Genomic DNA, 17391 nt, shown 5'->3' with positions numbered 1-17391 from the left:
GCAAGCAACTTTGAGCTTAAGCCTCAATTAGTTTCTCTAATGCAACAGAATTGCAAGTTCCATGGACTTCCACTGGAAGATCCTCATCAGTTTTTAGCTGAGTTCTTGCAAATCTGTGACACTGTCAAGACTAATAGGGTTGACCCTGAGGTCTACAGACTTATGCTATTCCCTTTTGCTGTAAGAGACAGAGCTAGGATATGGTTGGACTTACAACCTAAAGAAAGCCTGAACTCTTGGGAAAAGCTAGTCAATGCCTTCTTGGCAAAGTTCTTTCCACCTCAAAAATTGAGTAAGCTTAGAGTGGAAGTCCAAACCTTCAGACAGAAGGAAGGAGAATCCCTCTATGAAGCTTGGGAGAGATACAAACAATTGATCAGAAAGTGTCCCTCTGACATGCTTTCTGAATGGAGCATCATAGGTATTTTCTATGATGGTCTCTTTGAACTATCCAAGATGTCATTGGATAGCTCTGCTGGAGGATCTCTTCATCTGAAAAAGACGCCTACAGAAGCTCAAGAACTAATTGAAATGGTTGCAAATAACCAATTCATGTACACTTCTGAAAGAAATCCTGTGAACAATGGGGCAAATCAGAAGAAAGGAGTTCTTGAGATTGATACTCTGAATGCCATACTGGCTCAGAACAAAATATTGACTCAGCAAGTCAATTTGATTTCTCAAAGTCTGTCTGGAATGCAAAATGCACCAAGCAGTACTAAGGACGCTTCATCTGAAGAAGAAGCTTATGATCCTGAGAACCCTTCAATGGAAGAGGTGAATTACCTAGGAGAACCCTATGGAAACACCTATAATTCTTCATGGAGAAATCATCCAAATCTTTCATGGAAGGATCAACAGAGACCTCAACAAGGTTTCAACAACAATAATGGTGGAAGAAACAGGTTTAGCAATGGCAAGCCTTTTCCATCATCTTCTCAGCAACAGACAGAGAGTTCTAAGCAGAACCACTCTGACTTAGCAACCATGGTCTCTGATCTAATCAAAACCACTAAAAGTTTCATGAATGAAACAAGATCCTCCATTAGAAACTTGGAGGCACAAGTGGGACAGCTGAGCAAGAAAATTACTGAACTCCCTCCTAGTACTCTTCCAAGCAATACGGAAGAAAATCCAAACGGAGAGTGCAAGGCCATCAACATGGCCGAATTTGGAGAGGAAGGAGAGGCAGTGAACGCCACTGAGGAAGACCTCAATGGACGTCCACTGGCCTCCAATGAGTTCCCTAATGAGGAACCATGGGAATTTGAGGCTCACATTGAGACCATAGAGATTCCATTGCATTTACTTCTGCCATTCATGAGCTCTGATGAGTATTCTTCCTCTGAAGAGGATGAGTATGTCACTGAAGAGCAAGTTGCTAAATACCTTGGAGCAATCATGAAACTAAATGACAAGTTATTTGGTAATGAGACTTGGGAGAATGAACCTCCTTTGCTCACCAAAGAACTGGATGACTTGTCTAGGCAGAAATTACCTCAAAAGAGACAAGATCCTGGGAAGTTTTCAATACCTTGTACCATAGGCACCATGACCTTCAAGAAGGCTCCGTGTGACTTAGGATCAAGTATAAACCTCATGCCTCTCTCTGTAACGGAGAAGCTAGGGATCTTTGAGGTACAAGCTGCAAGAATCTCACTAGAGATGGCAGACAATTCAAGAAAACAAGCTTATGGACTTGTAGAGGATGTTCTGGTTAAGATTGAAGATCATTACATCCCTGCTGATTTCATAGTCTTAGAGACTGGGAGGTGCATGGATGAATCTATCATCCTTGGCAGACCCTTCCTAGCCACAGCAAAGGCTGTGATTGATGTGGACAGAGGAGAATTGATCATTCAAGTAAATGAAGAATCCTTCGTGTTTAAGGCTCAAGGATATCCCTCTGTCACCATGGAGAGGAAGCATGAAGAGCTTCTCTCAAAACAGAGTCAAACAGAGCCCCCACAGTCAAACTCTAAGTTTGGTGTTGGGAGGCCACAACCAACTTCTAAGTTTGATGTTGAACCCTCACATTCAAACTCTAAGTTTGGTGTTGGGAGGTTCCAACATTACTCTGAGTATCTGTGAGGCTCCATAAGAGCCCTCTGTCAAGCTACTGACATTAAAGAAGCGCTTGTTGGGAGGCAACCCAATGTTATATTTTATCTATTTTCTTTTGCTATTTTATGTTTTCTGTAGGTTGATGATCATGAGAAGTTACAAAATCAATTGAAAAAGCAAAAACAGAATGAAAAACAGGAAGAAAAATAGCACACCCTGGAGGAAGAACCTACTGGCGTTTAAACGCCAGTAAGGCTAGCAGATGGGCGTTTAACACCCAGTCTGGCACCATTCTGGGCGTTTAACGCCAGAAAGGGGCACCAGACTGGCGTTAAACGCCAGAAAAGGGCAAGCACTTGGCGTTAAACGCCAGAAATGGGCACCAGCCCGGCGTTTAACGCCAGAATTGGCTCAGAATGAATTTTTGCATGCCATTTGGTGCAGGGATGACTTTTCCTTGACACCTCAGGATCTGTGGACCCCACAAGATTCCCACCTACCCCACCACCCTCTTTCTTCATCACCCATTCACCAATCACCTCAATACCTCTTCCCCAAAAACCCTTCACCTATCAAATCCCATCTTTCTCTTCACCACTCACATCCATCCTTCATAAAACCCCACCTACCTCACCATTCAAATTCAAACCACTTTCCCTCCCAAACCCACCCCCCCATAGCCGAAACCTACCCCTCTCTTCACCCTATATAAACCCATCTTCACTCCTTCATTTTCACACAACCTAAACACTACTTCTCCCCCTTTGGCCGAAACATAAGCCTCCTCCATCTCCTCCATTTTCCTCTTCTTCTACTCTATTCTTTCTTCTTTTGCTCGAGGACGAGCAAAGCTTTTAAGTTTGGTGTGGTAAAAGCATTTCTTTTTGTTTTTCCATAACCATTTATGGCATCTAAGGCCGGAGAAACCTCTAGAAAGAGGAAAGGGAAGGCAAAAGCTTCCACCTCCGAGTCATGGGAGATGGAGAGATTTATCTCAAGGGTGCATCAAGACCACTTCTATGAAGTTGTGGCCTTGAAGAAGGTGATCCCCGAGGTCCCTTTCAAACTCAAAAAGAGTGAATATCCAGAGATCCGACATGAGATTCGAAGAAGAGGTTGGGAAGTTCTTACCAACCCCATTCAACAAGTCGGAATCTTGATGGTTCAAGAGTTCTATCCCAATGCATGGATCACCAAGAACCATGATCAAAGTGTGAACCCGGACCCAAAGAATTGGCTCACAATAGTTCGGGAGAAATACTTAGATTTTAGTCCGGAAAATGTAAGGTTGGCATTCAACTTGCCCATGATGCAAGGAGATGAACACCCTTACACTAGAAGGGTCAACTTTGATCAAAGGTTGGACCAAGTCCTCACAGTCATTTGTGAAGAGGGCGCCCAATGGAAGAGAGATTCAAGAGGGAAGCCGGTTCAATTGAGAAGGCATGACCTCAAGCCTGTGGGTAGGGGATGGTTGGAGTTTATCCAACGCTCAATCATTCCCACTAGCAACCGGTCCGAAGTTACTCTAGACCGGGCCATCATGATCCATAGTATCATGATTGGAGAAGAAGTAGAAGTTCATGAGGTTATAGCCCAAGAACTCTATAAGGTGGCGGACAAGTCCTCTACCTTGGCAAGGTTAGCCTTTCCTCATCTCATTTGTCACCTCTGTTATTCAGTAGGAGTTGACATAGAAGGAGACATCCTCATTGATGAGGACAAGCCCATCACTAAGAAAAGGATGGAGCAAACAAGAGACCCCTCTCATCAGGAAATCCCTGAGATGCCTCAAGGGATGCACTTTCCTCCACAATACTATTGGGAGCAAATCAACACCTCCCTAGGAGAATTGAGTTCCAACATGGGACAACTAAGGGTGGAGCACCAAGAACAGTCCATCCTCCTCCATGAAATTAGAGAAGATCAAAGAATCATGAGAGAGGAGCAACAAAGGCAAGGAAGAGACATTGAGGAGCTCAAGCACTCCTTCAGATCTTCAAGAGGAAGAATAAGCCACCATCACTAAGGTGGACCCGTTCTTTAATCTCCTTGTCCTTCATTTTCCTGTTTTTCGAATTTTTATGCTTATGCTTATCCATGTTTGTGTCTTATGATCATTAGTGTCATAGTATCCATGCCTTAAAGTTATGAATATCCTATGAATCCATCACCTTTCTTAAATAAATGAAAAATGTTATTAATTGAAAAAGGGAAGAATTGCATGAATTTCAGATTTTATAACAGATTAATTATTTTGATGTGGTGGCAATGCTTTTGTTTTCTGAATGTATGCTTAAACAGTGCATATGTCTTTTGAATTTGTGGTTCATGAATGTTAAAGTTGTTGGCTCTTGAAAGAATGATGAAAAAGGAGACATGTTACTGAGGATCTGAAAAATCATAAAAATGATTCTTGAAGCAAGAAAAAGCAGTGAATACAAAAAAAAAAGAGAAGAAGCGAAAAAAAAAGAAAAAAACGAAAAAAATGGAGAAAAAGAAAAAGAATGAAAAAGAAAGAAATAAAGTTGTGATCCAAGGCAAAAAGAGTGTGCTTAAGAACTCTGGACACCTCTAATTGGGGACTCTAGCAAAGCTGAGTCACAATCTGAAAAGGTTCACCCAATTTTGTGTCTGTGGCATGTATGTATCCGGTGGTAATACTGGAAGACAGAGTGCTTTGGGCCACGGCCAAGACTCAATAAGTAGCTGTGTTCAAGAATCATCATACTTAACTAGGAGAATCAATAACACTATCTGGATTCTGAGTTCCTAAAGAAGCCAATCATTCTGAATTTCAAAGGATAAAGTGAGATGCCAAAACTGTTCAGAGGCAAAAACCTAAAAGCCCCGCTCATCTAATTAATACTGATCTTCATAGATGTTTTTGGAATTCATTGCATATTCTCTTCTTTTTATCTTATTTGATTTTCAGTTGCTTGGGGACAAGCAACAATTTAAGTTTGGAGTTGTGATGAGCGAATAATTTGTACGCTTTTTGGCATTGTTTTTAGTATGTTTCTAGTATATTTTAGTTAGTTTTTAGTATATTTTTACTAATTTTTAGTTAAAATTCACTTTTCTGGACTTTACTATGAGTTTGTGTGTTTTTCTGTGATTTCAGGTATTTTCTGGCTGAAATTGAGGGACCTGAGCAAAAATCTGATTCAGAGGCTAAAAAGGACTGCAGATGCTGTTGGATTCTGACCTCCCTGCACTCGAAGTGGATTTTCTGGAGCTACAAAAGCCCAATTGGCGCGCTCTCAACGGCGTTGGAAAGTAGACATCCTGGGCTTTCCAGAAATATATGATAGTTTATACTTTGCCTAAGATTTAATGGCCCAAACCGGCGTTCAAAGTCACCTTCAGAATTCCCAGCGTTAAACGCCGGAACTGGCACCAAAGTGGGAGTTAAACGCCCAAACTGGCACAAAAGCTGGCGTTTAACTCCAAGAGAAGTCTCTACACGAAAATGCTTCATTGCTCAGCCCAAGCACACACCAAGTGGGCCCGGAAGTGGATTTTTATGTCATTTACTCATCTTTGTAATTCTTAAGCTACTAGTTCCCTATAAATAGGACATTTTACTATTGTATTTGATATCTTGGTAGCTATCTTTAGTCTTATGCTATCTTAGATCATGGGGCTGGCCTCATGGCCATGCTTAGACCTTGTTCTTATGTATTTTCAACGGTGGAGTTTCTACACACCATAGATTAAGGTGTGGAGCTCTGCTGTACCTCGAGTATTAATGCAATTACTATTGTTCTTCTATTCAATTCAGCTTGTTCTTGTTCCAAGATATCACTTGTTCTTCAACTTGATGAATGTGATGATCTGTGACACTCATCATCATTCTCACCTATGAACGTGTGACTGACAACCACCTCCGTTCTACCTTAGATTAGGTGAATATCTCTTGGATTCCTGATACACGACGCATGGTTGATCGCCTGACAACCGAGCGCTTGCCTGACAACCGAGCCTGCCATTCCGTGAGATCAGAGTCTTCGTGGTATAAGCTAGAATTGATGGCGGCATTCAAGAGAATCCGGAAGGTCTAAACCTTGTCTGTGGTATTCTGAGTAGGATTCAATGATTGAATGACTGTGACGAGCTTCAAACTCACGATTGTGGGGCGTTAGTGACAGACGCAAAAGAATCACTGGATTCTATTCCGATATGATCGAGAACCGATAGCTGGATAGCTGTGACGTGACAGGGTGCGTTGAACATTTCCACTGAGAGGATGGGAGGTAGCCACTGACAACGGTGAAACCCTTGCATACAGCTTGCCATGGAAAGGAGTAAGAAGGATTGGATGAAGACAGTAGGAAAGCAGAGAGACGGAAGGGACAAAGCATCTCCATTCGCTTATCTAAGTTCTCACCAATGGATTGCATAAGTATCTCTATCTTTATCTTTATGTTTTATTCATCATCTATACCCATTTGAGTCTGCCTGACTAAGATTTACAAGGTGACCATAGCTTGCTTCATACCAACAATCTCTGTGGGATCGACCCTTACTCGCGTAAGGTTTATTACTTGGACGACCCAGTACACTTGCTGGTTAGTTGTGCGAAGTTGTGATAAAGAGTTGAGATTGCAATTGTGCGTACCATGTTGATGGCGCCATTGATGATCACAATTTCGTGCACCAGTGGCCCAAAGCACTCTGTCTTCCAGTATTACCACCGGATACATACATGCCACAGACACATAACTGGGTAAACCTTTTTAGATTGTGACTCAGCTTTGCTAGAGTCCCCAATTAGAGGTGTCCATGGTTCTTAAGCACACTCTTTTTGCCTTGGATCACAACTTCATTATTATTATTTTTTCCCTTTTTTTTCGTTTTTTTTAATTCACTGCTTTTTCTTGCTTCAAGAATCATTTTTATGATTTTTCAGATCCTCAGTAACATGTCTCCTTTTTCATCATTCTTTCAAGAGCCAACATTCATGAACAACAAATTCAAAAGACATATGCACTGTTCAAGCATACATTCAGAAGTCAAAGTATCGCCACCACATCAAAATAATTAATATGTTATAAAATTCAAAATTCATGCAATTCTTCTCTTTTTCAATTAAGAACATTTTTCATTTAAGAAAGGTGATGGATTCATAGGACATTCATAACTTTAAGGCATAGACACTAAGACACTAATGATCATAAGACACAAACATAGATAAACATAAGCATGAAAATTCGAAAAACAGGAAAATAAAGAACAAGGAAATTAAAGAACGGGTCCACCTTAGTGATGGCGGCTTGTTCTTCCTCTTGAAGATTTTATGGAGTGCTTGAGCTCCTCAAAGTCTCTTTCTTGCCTTTGTTGCTCCTCTCTCATGATTCTTTGATCTTCTCTAATTTCATGGAGGAGGATGGAATGTTCTTGGTGCTCCACCCTTAGTTGTCCCATGTTGGAACTCAATTCTCCTAGGGAGGTGTTGATTTGCTCCCAATAGTTTTGTGGAGGAAAGTGCATCCCTTGAGGCATCTCAAGGATTTCATGATGAGTGGGATCTCTTGTTTGCTCCATCCTTTTCTTAGTGATGGGCTTGTCCTCATCAATGAGGATGTCTCCCTCTATGTCAATTCCAACTGAATAACAGAGGTGACAAATGAGATGAGGAAAGGCTAACCTTGCCAAGGTAGAGGACTTGTCCGCCACCTTATAAAGTTCTTGGGCTATAACCTCATGAACTTCTACTTCCTCTCCAATCATGATGCTATGAATCATGATGGCCCGGTCTATAGTAACTTCGGACCGGTTGCTAGTGGGAATGATTGAGCGTTGAATAAACTCCAACCATCCCCTAGCCACGGGCTTGAGGTCATGCCTTCTCAGTTGAACCGGCTTCCCTCTTGAATCTCTCTTCCATTGAGCGCCCTCTTCACAAATGACTATGAGGACTTGGTCTAACCTTTGATCAAAGTTGACCCTTCTAGTGTAAGGGTGTTCATCTCCTTGCATCATGGGCAAGTTGAATGCCAACCTTACATTTTCCGGACTAAAATCTAAGCATTTCTCTCGAACCATTGTAAGCCAATTCTTTGGGTTCGGGTTCACACTTTGATCATGGTTCTTGGTGATCCATGCATTGGCATAGAACTCTTGAACCATTAAGATTCCGACTTGTTGAATGGGGTTGGTAAGAACTTCCCAACCTCTTCTTCGGATCTCATGTCGGATCTCCGGATATTCACTCTTTTTGAGTTTGAAAGGGACCTCGGGGATCACCTTCTTCATGGCCACAATTTCAAAGAAGTGGTCTTGATGCACCCTTGAGATGAATCTCTCCATCTCCCATGACTCGGAGGTGGAAGCTTTTGCCTTCCCTTTCCTCTTTCAAGAGGTTTCTCTGACCTTAGATGCCATAAATGGTTATGAAAAAACAAAAAGCAATGCTTTTACCACACCAAACTTAGAAGGTTTGCTCGTCCTCGAGCAAAAGAAGGAAGAAGAGAGTAGAAGAAGAAGAAATAGAGGAGATGGAGGTGGCTTTGTGGTTCGGCCAAGGGGGAGAAGTAGTGTTTAGGTTGTGTGAAAATGAAGGAGTGAAGATGGGTTTATATAGGAGTGGAGAGGGGGTGTATGGTTTGGCCATTATGGGTGGGTTTGGGAGGGAAAATGATTTGAATTTGAATGGTGAGGTAGGTGGGGTTTTATGAAGGATGGATATGAGTGGTGAAGAGAATAGTGGGATTTGATAGGTGAGGGGTTTTCGGGGAAGAGGTGTTGAGGTGATTGGTGAATGGGTGAAGAAGAGAGAGGATGGTGGGGTAGGTGGGGATCCTGTGGGGTCCATAGATCCTGAGGTGTCATGGAAAATTCATCCTTGCACCAAGTGGCGAGCAAAAATGCTCTTTATGCCAATTCTGGCGTTAATCGCCGGGCTGGTGCCCATTTCTGGCGTTTAACGCCAGCTTCTTGCCCTTTCCTGGCGTTTAACGCCAGTCTGGTGCCCATTTCTGGCGTTAAACGCCCATAATGGTGCCAGACTGGGCGTTAAACGCCCATTTGCTGCCCTTTCTGGCGTTTAAACACCAGCAAGGTTTTCCTCCAGGGTGTGCTATTTTTTTCTATTTTTCATTCTGTTTTTGCTTTTTCAATTGATTTTGTGACTTTCCATGATCATCAACCTACAGAAAACATAAAATAACAAAGGAAAATAGATAAATATAACATTGGGCTGCCTCCTAACAAGCGCTTCTTTAATGTCAATAGCTTGACAATGGACTCTCATGGAGCCTCACAGATACTCAAAGCAATGTTGGAACCTCCCAACACCAAACTTAGAGTTTGAATGTGAGGGTTCAACACCAAACTTAGAAGTTGGTTGTGGCCTCCCAACACCAAACTTAGAGTTTGACTGTGGGGGCTCTGTTTGACTCTGTTTTGAGAGAAGCTCTTCATGCTTCCTCTCCATGGTAACAGAGGGATATCCTTGAGCCTTAAACACAAAGGATTCTTTATTCACTTGAATGATCAATTCTCCTCTGTCAACATCAATCATAGCCTTTGCTATGGCTAGGAAGGGTCTGCCAAGGATGATGGACTCATCCATGCACTTCCTAGTCTCTAGGACTAAGAAATCAGCAGGGATGTAATGGTCTTCAACTTTCACCAAAACATCCTCTACAAGTCCATAAGCTTGTTTTCTTGAATTGTCTGCCATCTCTAGTGAGATTCTTTCAGCTTGCACCTCAAAGATCTCTAGCTTCTCTATTACAAAGAGAGGCATGAGGTTTATGCTTGACCCTAGGTCATACAGAGCCTTCTCAAATGTCATAGTGCCTATGATACAAGGTATTGAGAACTTCCCAGGGTCCTGTCTCTTTTGAGGTAATTTCTGCCTAGTCAAGTTATCCAATTCTTTGGTGAGCAAAGGAGGTTCGTTCTCCCAAGTCTCATTACCAAAAAACTTGTCATTTAACTTCATGATTGCTCCAAGGTACTTGGCAACTTGCTCTTCAGTGACACCTTCATCTACTTCAGAAGAAGAATACGCATCAGAGCTCATGAATGGTAGAAGTAAATCCAATGGAATCTCTATGGTCTCAGTGTGAGCCTCAGATTCCCATGGTTCCTCATTAGGGAACTCATTGGAGGCCAGTGGACGTCTGACGTTAGGATTTTTGCCAGTAAAGAATGTCATAAAAACAGTCGCGTTGTAGATATAGTCTCTAAACTGACAAAAATCCCTTCATACAAACGTTTTGGTTGTCACAAGTAACAAACCCCTTTAAAATTGATAACCGAGTATTTGAACCTCGGGTCGTCTTCTCAAGGAATTGCAGGGAGGTATGTTCTTATTATTGGCTATGAAAAAGGTAAAATTGGGGTTTTGGAAGTAAGGTGCGAATATATTATATGACAAGTAAAATAAAATAATAATAGCTGTAAAATAAACCTTTGGTAAGGTATAAGAACTGGAGGTCCTTTCCTAGTTATCCTTATCAATTGTGATGAGAATTGGATTTTTCTCCCACTTTGTTAACCTCTAACTATGAAGGTAAGTTAAGTGGATGAATTCTAATTTTCAATCAACAATGAGTTTGATAACTCTAGAGTCACCAATTATTTAACCAAAGCCAAAAGGGGAAAAACTAAATCTACTAGAATAACAATATCCTCAGATTGGGAATAATAAAAAGGGACAATCATAAATACCTCAAATATCATTAAATAAGAAAATCATCATGAAAGTGGCATAGGCCAAATAGGCAACATAACTAATACAAGCAAGCATTTAAATGTCTGAAAATAAGAAATAAACATAAAGTAAAAGAACATTGAACCTGGGATTGAGAGTCACTCCTAAAACTGGGAGAAGTCCTAAATCCTAATTTCTAAAAACTCTACCTAAATCCTACAGAGAGAGGAGAGAACCTCTCTCTAAACTAAATCTAAATCATGGAAAGTGAATTATGAGTGCTTAATTATGAATACATGCATTCCCCCACTTTATAGCCTATAATCTGTGTGTTCTGGGCTGAAAACTGGGTCAAAAAACAGCCCAGAAGTCACTTCCAGTGCTTTCTGGTCCGTACAGGTCGCGGAAAAGTGACGCGGTCGCATCGTCCACGCGGCCGCGCGGGTTGCGCTCCTGCCAAGTCACGCGTCCGCGTGACCCACACGTTCGCGTCACCTGTCGTCGGGGCAGCTATGGCAAATTATATATCAAATCGAAACCCTGGACGTTAGCTTTCCAACGCAACTGGAACCGCGTCGTTTGGACCTCTGTAGCTAAAGTTATCGCTGTTTGAGTGTGAAGAGGTCAGGCTGGACAACTTAGCAGTTTCTCCAACTTCTTGTATTTCTTCCACTTTTGCATGCTTCCTTTCCATCCTCTGAGCCATTCCTGCCTTGTAATCTCTGAAAACACTTAACACACATATCAAGGCATCTAATGGTATAAAAGGAGAATTAATATTAATAAAATTAAGGTCAAAGATGCATGTTTTCAATCAAAGCACATAATTAGGAAGGCAAATACAAAACCATGCAAATAGTATGAATAAGTGGGTAAAGAGTTGATAAAAACCACTCAATTGAGTACAAGATAAACCATAAAATAGTGGTTTATCAACCTCCCCACACTTAAACAATAGCATGTCCTCATGCTAAGCTCAAGAGAAACTATAAAGATGAAGAGGAATGATAGAGAGTATGCAATGCAACCTATGAATAACTACATGCTAAGATGTTTCTACCTACTTGAATAAAAATAAACAAATCTTTCAAGAACAAATATGAACTGGATTTCACTAATTAAAATCATAAAAATGAAGCACAAATAGATTTGTAAGAAGAAAATAGCTTATGAAAGCAGGGAACAAGGAATTGAGCATCGAACCCTTACTGGTAGTGTATACACTCTAATCACTCAGGTGTTTTAGGTTCGATTCTCTCAATTCTCTACTAACCTTGCTTTCTAAGGCTTGCTCTTCATCTAACAATCAACATAAATTTAATGCAAAAATACACATATCAAGAGGTCTTTTAAGGGTTGTAATGGGGTTAGGGTCAAGGTAGGATTGTATTTGGTCAAGTGGACTAAAATCTGAATCCTTAATTAACTTAAACTTTCCACCTAACTTTAGACAATCCATGTAATCACAATACAAACCTAACTATCCATTAACTATATTTTCCACATATTCATACATTCTAATTTCAAGTACAACTCATATGCATTGCTTTCACCACTTACTTTGGGGCATTCTGTCCCCTTTTATTATTTGCTCTTTTTCTTTTCTTTTTCTCCTTTATTTTTATTTTTTTTTCTTTTTTTTCAATGCATATGATTAAAGTATTGAATGCATGAACATATTCTCAACATTCTTTCACATTTTCAAAAAATTCTAACATACTCAATTCTCAAACCAATTATTTCCAAACCCACTTTTCCCACACTTAATTTATGAGCACTCTCACTAGTCTAAGCTAACTAAGGATTCAAATTAAGGACATTATTGTTTTCCGCTTAGAGTTAATGATGTGCTAAAGTAAAGAATAAATGGGTAAAATAGGCTCAAATTAGTTTGCAAAGGATAATGAAAGGTAAGGCCATGTGGGTATGTAAGCTAAGTGAAACAAAGGCCTCAATCATATAAGTGCATGCATACATCAAATTATGGAAATATAGAATTAAGCAAGACAAAGATCACAATTTTAGAGAGAAAAATACACACTAAAACAAAATTTTTGGTTGATAAAATGCAACCAATTCAAATAGGCTCAAAAATCTCACAGGTTTTGTGTGTTCAAGTTCTAAACCATGTTCCAGTATAATATCTCTTCAAACAAGTGTAACATTAAATTTTATTCAAATTAGTGAAATTTTCTAAAAGGTTTCTTGAAAAAGAAAATATTACTTTAACCAAGTGGTAAAATATGCACAAAAATCAAACAAACATGCAAATGCAACAATGAACAAACAAATAAAATAAAATATTGGTGTTGAGTCAAGAAGTAACTAACCCATGGAGATCGGTATCGACCTCCCCACACTTAAAGATTGCACCGTCCTCGATGCATGCTGAGATGTGCAGGTGGACGGGTTGCTCCAACTGATGCTTTTCTCATCAAGGAATGTGCGTAGGAACTTGTTTGTCTCTCTCATGTAAACGTCTTCCGGTCTCTTCCTGGTGGCCATCCTGAAAGAAAAAGGGAAGGAAAGTAACCCAAAGAAAAGATAGAAAACAAATAAAATAGGGGTTGGTTAATGCCAAAAATAAGGGTCTCAATTACATGGTAGCTACAACGTGCAAGTGAGAAAATAATAGAAGGACATGGCAAATCAAGAGTGCAAAAAGTTGCAACAATAGGGAAGAGAGTGTGGGTAAGGAGAGATAATATAAATTCATGTCAATGCAAAAGTAATATAGGTATAAAAGATTGGCATTGATTTAAATAATATTACTCAATCAGAATTAAACAAGTCATGAAGCACCAAGAAAATACCAGAAAAGATGTAACAGTTGAATAAGAATATTTGAACACCAATAATAACTTTTAGAAAAATAAAATATGCAGTGAATGAAAGTATGCAAATAAATTAAATAAAATAAAATAAAAGTGAAAAAGAATGAGAAGTAGAAAAAGAAAGTGAGAAAGGAGAGAGAAGGAAGAAATTAGGATTAGAAAAGAGAAGATAAGAAAATTGGCACTAATCTAGATAGGTTGTGCGACGCTGGCGACGCGGTCGCGTGGTGCGCGATAAGGTTGGGTGACGCGGACGCGTGGGGCACGCGATCGCGTGACTCGATATGTGCTAGTGGCGCGAGTGCAGCCTCGCGGTCGCACAACTCTCTGTTCGAAACTTGGTATTGCCAAAATCCAGGGTGACGCGGTCGCGTGGTCGACGCGATCGCGTAGGTGGCCTTATTTCCAATATGACACGGACGCGTGGGTGACGCGTTCGCGTGGCAGGGCTTGTGCTGCTAGCACGGGTCCAACCAAATTGCAGCTCAACTTTCGGCCATACACCCTTTTTACGCCGATTTCAGGTGACGCGGCCGCGTGGGTGACGCGGTCGCGTGGGAGGCCATTATTCCCATGTGACGCGGTCACGTGGGTCGATTTGTGCCATTGGCATGCCTCCAGCGCTGCTCCTGCGAAACTCTCTGTTCATATTAATATTGTCTCCCATCTCCTCGCGACGTGGACGCGTCGCTGATGCGGTCGCGTCGCGTGCTCGCTTTTTTTTTTTATAATCTGAAAAATGCAGAATGCAGTGTTAATATGAATGTGATGCAAAACTCCAGGTTCAATATAACAAAATAAAATAAAATTCAAAAACAAATAAAACTAAATAAAAATGAAAAAAGACGATCATACCATGGTGGGTTGTCTCCCACCTAGCACTTTTAGTTAAAGTCCTTAAGTTGGACATTTGATGAGCTTCCTGTCATGGTGGCTTATGCTTGTACTGATCCAGGAATCCCCATCAATGTTTATATCTCCAGTAACCTCCGGGGTCCCAGACTAAGCACGTAAAGCCCTTACGAAGCTTCAAATAGATTCTTAGGCTCCCGGGGTGACAAATGTCAGAACAGATTCCAGGATCCCAAACTTTACCTTTACACCCGTTTTTGTCTTGATCTGCATTTTTCCAGCCGGGTGAAAGGTGATCTGAATTCTCACTGCAGCGACCAAACAGCTTCCTAGACCCATTTAGTTGAGCTCTATACCAACCTTTGTGTTTAAACTTAAAGCTTCCAACCATAATGAACCTTGCAGGACAATTCTTACCACTGGCCATCTTCCGCTTACTCTTAATGTCACAAAGAGCTCTAAGTTGACCATCCGTCTCCAGTAGCCCATATTCAAGTGGAATTAGAAAGCTAAGGGATATGAATTTTACCCACTTGAATGTTGTGAAGGATGATGGTAACTTAGGGGGAGGTATTTTTAATGAAATTGCAAGCTCCACTCCCTTGTGCTCTTCTCTGATAATTACCACCTCTTTGCAAACTTCTTCAATTTCAACCTCTTCCTCTTGGTAGCTCCCTTCCAATTCAATCTCCTCTTCATTGCTTTCCAAGGGTATGGGAGGTCGTGCTTCTTCTTCTTGAATCTCCATCTCTTGATCAACCTCTTCCAAGTCTTCAACTATGATATGCTTTGGAGGTTGTGCACCCTCTTCAGCATCAATTTCAACCGTCTTGGAAGGGGGTTTTATGACTGGACTTTCCCATGGAGGTTCTGTATCTCCTAAGTCTTCAACCAACTCTTCTTTTTGAACAATGATAGCTTCTTCTACTTGTTCTAGTATGAATTCATGCTCTGTCTTGTCCACTAGAGTTTCTGGTATCTCCTTTATGCTATGCTCTTCACTAGACTGTCCACATGGGGCTGTGGCTGATCCTTGTGTATTTAAGCATCTAGAAGCCCATTGAATTAATACTTGCCCCAGTTGTTGAGTGGTTGCGTGAAATCGATCCATTGTTTCCTTGAGACGATCCTTTGCCTCTTGATGCACTCGGTTTTCATAAGTAGGATCATAATGCTCTTGGATTGATGGATATGGAGATGGTGAATATTGAAGTGGTGGTTCTTGTGAGTAATTGGGTTGGAATTGGGGTGGTTCTATATATGGTTCATATGGCTCATAAGGTGGTTGGTATGGTGGTTGAGGGTTAGGGTCATATGGAGGTGAATGGCAGAAAGGGGCTTGTGAGTGTGGTGGGTTGAGGTTGTGTTGAAAGGATGATCTCTGAGCATAGGGTGGGGCTTGTTGGTAGCTACAAGGTGGTCCACCATATCTATCAACTTGGGATGCATTGTAGCCTGGTCTTTGTCCATGATATCTTGGATGGTGTTGTTGCCTAAAGGGTTGATTAGATCCTCTTGGCTCCATCCATCCTTGATTGGTCTGACCTTGATGCATATTCCTGCTGTGGTTTCTATTTCCTTCAACAAAGTTAGAACCAAACTCAAAGCGAGAGGGGTGAGAATTCATAGTAGTTAGAGAAAATAAAAACAAAAATTAATAAAAAGAAAATATTTTGAAAAGGATATGATTTTTGAAAAAGATAAGATAAGATAAAAAAAATTTTAAAATAAAAATCTGAAATATTTTTTTTGAAAAATATTTACAATAACCAATAATAAGGCACACGTTTGCAATTCCCCGGCAACGGCGCCATTTTGACGTTAGGATTTTTGCCAGTAAAGAATGTTATAAAAACAGTCGCGTTGTAGATATAGTCTCTAAACCGACAAAAATCCCTTCGTACAAACGTTTTGGTTGTCACAAGTAACAAACCCCTTTAAAATTGATAACCGAGTATTTGAACCTCGGGTCGTCTTCTCAAGGAATTGCAGGGAGGTATGTTCTTATTATTGGCTATGAAAAAGGTAAAATTGGGGTTTTGGAAGTAAGGTGTGAATATATTATATGACAAATAAAATAAAATAATAATAGCTGTAAAATAAACCTTTGGTAAGGTATAAGAACTGGAGGTCCTTTCCTAGTTATCCTTATCAATTGTGATGAGAATTGGATTTTTCTCCCACTTTGTTAACCTCTAACTATGAAGGTAAGTTAAGTGGATGAATTCCAATTTTCAATCAACAATGAGTTTGATAACTCTAGAGTCACCAATTATTTAACCAAAGCCAAAAGGGGAAAAACTAAATCTACTAGAATAACAATATCCTCAGATTGGGAATAATAAAAAGGGACAATCATAAATACCTCAAATATCATTAAATAAGAAAATCATCATGAAAGTGACATAGGCCAAATAGGCAACATAACTAATACAAGCAAGCATTCAAATGTCTGAAAATAAGAAATAAACATAAAGTAAAAGAACATTGAACCTGTGATTGAGAGTCACTCCTAAAACTGGGAGAAGTCCTAAATCCTAATTTCTAAAAACTCTACCTAAATCCTAAAGAGAGAGGAAAGAACCTCTCTCTAAACTAAATCTAAATCATGGAAAGTGAATTATGAGTGCTTAATTATGAATACATGCATTCCCCTACTTTATAGCCTCTAATCTGTGTGTTCTGGGCTGAAAACTGGGTCAAAAAGCAGCCCAAAAGTCACTTACAGCGCTTTCTGGTCCGTACAGGTCGCGAAAAAGTGACGCGGTCGCGTCGTCCACGCGGCCGAGCGGGTTGCGCTCCTGCCAGGTCACGCGTCCGCGTGACCCACGCGTTCGCGTCGCCTGTCGTCGGGGCAGCTATAGCAAATTATATATCAAATCGAAGCCCCGGACGTTAGCTTTCCAACGCAACTGGAACCGCGTCGTTTGAACCGCAATAGCTAAAGTTATCGCTGTTTGAGTGCGAAGAGGTCAG

The 17391-nt window shown here is 40.6% G+C and overlaps 1 non-coding gene across 1 annotated transcript; it reads right to left on the bottom strand.

Annotated features, from left to right (window-relative positions):
* Nucleotides 1-294: 294 nt before the first annotated feature.
* Nucleotides 295-402, bottom strand: LOC130984457 (small nucleolar RNA R71). Its single transcript, XR_009088393.1, has one exon. It is a non-coding gene; the product is annotated as a small nucleolar RNA R71 (small nucleolar RNA).
* Nucleotides 403-17391: the final 16989 nt, after the last annotated feature.

The sequence above is a fragment of the Arachis stenosperma genome, chromosome 5 (genome assembly GCF_014773155.1).
Source record: "Arachis stenosperma cultivar V10309 chromosome 5, arast.V10309.gnm1.PFL2, whole genome shotgun sequence".
Lineage (NCBI taxonomy): Eukaryota > Viridiplantae > Streptophyta > Magnoliopsida > Fabales > Fabaceae > Arachis > Arachis stenosperma.
Note: the sequence above shows the minus strand (reverse complement) of the source record. Positions and strands in the feature narration are given on the sequence as shown.